Raw genomic sequence first — 2,367 nt, 5'->3', positions numbered from 1 at the left:
GCGAGATAAGAGGCTCCAAAATTCCCATGAAGTTTAATCTGTGCATCTTTTTCAAATAAAGCAGTCTCCTAACAGTAGCATTATTCCCTACCCCCCTAACATTCCATATGAGACCAGACATTTAAGACTTAGAGGAAGAGGAAGCCCTTAAACTAGATGTTTTACTTCTGGTCATCACACCAGAAGGAGCCATAATATTCCAATTTTTCCCAGTAGATTTAGCAGGCTTATTTGGCACCAGAGAAGTAGGATGATCTGACAAAGGAATAGGAGGTTCAGTATTTTTACTTGTCATCATGTTGAAGGAGTTGGACCTTTGCAATGGTAAAACATCTTCCCCCTCTGACTCCTCTTCTTCCACAAACGATTTTAGATAGGAACACCCTCTGAATCCTCCTGATTTGAAGCTGAAATCTCTACTTCCCCACTGCTCCGAATCTTCAGGCATATGGTTTAAAACACATTTCCCTGTCATATGTTGTGCTGTCCACCTTCCGTACCCTCCTGCTCTGGATCTCCAACCATGGTTCGCCCTGGATCCACCTATGTGCATCTCCCCAAGTTGTTTTTTCTTTTCTACCAACAGAATCTCTAACCAGCACATCATCTGAATGCTCCTCTGGATGCCCTGCCACCTGTTCCTTCTCCCTCATCACTGGAGGGTTCGAAGTCCCTTGTCTAGCCTGCTCATTCCTGGATTCAGTGCAATCCTCATCCACCAAGATCGCTTTATCCTTTGCCCCTCCTTTTGCTTCCTCTTTTTCCCCTTGCTCCTCTTCTCCCAAGTTATCTAAAATTTGAAAGTTGTTCCCTCTTTGGTTTCCTTGTGCTTTTTCCTATACTTGCAAATTAGAAGTCCCTTTTTTTGCCACCCACGCTTGCTTTTCTCCTCCATTTTTCTTCACCACCTCAAACTCTCCTCCATCTATCTGCTCATCCCTAGCCTCCGAAGTGTTATTGGCCGGCTCCTTCGCTTCTCCAGCAGCATGTCTCCGATTTAGCATGACCCGTAGGTCCTCCCCTTCTCTCGCTTCCTCATCCTTTCTAACCTTTCTTGGTGGTTTCGGTCTCCTTCCATTAGCATAACATTCATCCTCCGTGTGACCTAAATGAAGACATTGCTTGCAGTAATTTGGCACCCTCTCATATACCACCTTTTGCAGCCTTTTTTCTCCCCAATTCCAATCCAGAAATCTTCAATCCTCGGCTTCAACAGTTCTATTTCCACACATACCCTAGCCATTGTCAGTCTCGAACAGTCCGCCGTCTCCTCGTCAATCTTTATGGGATTCCCCACTATCTTCGCTGCCGAATACAATCCCTTCTTGTTGTACATATGAATTGGAAGATCCAGGAATTGTACCCATACCGGGACAACTGAAGATTCCACAGTGTATGAGAAATTAGGATTCCACTTGAAAATCTGGAGAGGAACCCCTCCTATGTACCATATTCCCCTTGTCCATATTCTTGCCATGTCTTCACTAGTAGTTAGATGCATGAAAATATACCCCGAGCGAAGGAACCGAATGTTATAGAATCCCGATAATCCCAAACTACGAAACGCTTGCAGCACAGTCTGTGGTTTGGGTCTTAGTCCAGAGAACTTCCCAACCAAAGCGAAACGATAAGGCTCTTCCATGTCCGCAACCTCCTCCTCCGTATAGAAGATTCCCGGCTTATCGTTGTAGATCGTGGCGTGCTTGAAATCTTCCCCCACATCTTCTAAAATTTTCTTGGATGCTCTAGGTGATGCTGGTCGGAGGGCCGCTACATAGGATGCTGGTCGGCCCCTCTCCCCCTCAACCCCAGCTACGCGTGGATCTACTATCGGAGCAGCAACAGACAACGGGGGAAAGCTAGCTTGATCCATTGCCGGCAACACAAGAAGCCACCGGACAGAACAGAAGTCCACCAACTTGATAATCGGCCAGAACTGGGAAGCCTCCTGCTCCAAGACGCCAACCGCACAGAATCGCTGGCAGGCAGAGCAGCGACGCCGGTAGGGGAGAGACGCCGGAGAACAGAGCAGAACTGGAGAAATCCGACGAACAAATCAAGGCGCCGACCGGACCAGGCGCCGGCAGACCAGAAGCGCCGTCAGATCCTAGACTCCGACAGAGGAGACGCCGTCGGCCGGAGCCTCGCGTGGCGCACGAAACGCAGCCTGCGTCCCCACAAAATCCCGCCCCTCGTCACCACGAAATCGCGCACAAAGCACGATCTGTAGCGTCCCGCACCGCGTGCAGCGCCACGCACGAAGCACTTACGGCGGCCGTCGCCGCGGCCTGGGCGCGCGAAGCCGCTCGCCCTCTCTGGATCCCAACAGGCGGTTGAAACTTCGGCAGACGCCGCCACGGTTTAGGG

The 2,367-nt window shown here is 49.9% G+C and overlaps 1 pseudogene; it reads right to left on the bottom strand.

Annotated features, from left to right (window-relative positions):
• Window positions 1-836: 836 nt before the first annotated feature.
• On the bottom strand, window positions 837-1,873 carry LOC141817833 (uncharacterized; annotated as a pseudogene).
• Between the last annotated feature and the right edge of the window lie 494 nt (window positions 1,874-2,367).

This window comes from Curcuma longa, unplaced genomic scaffold (assembly GCF_044706935.1).
Source record: "Curcuma longa cultivar G26 ecotype Majalengka, Jawa Barat unplaced genomic scaffold, ITB_CL_G26_1.1 contig_22093, whole genome shotgun sequence".
Taxonomy (NCBI): Eukaryota; Viridiplantae; Streptophyta; class Magnoliopsida; order Zingiberales; family Zingiberaceae; genus Curcuma; species Curcuma longa.
This window is presented reverse-complemented; position numbering and strand designations above follow the sequence as displayed.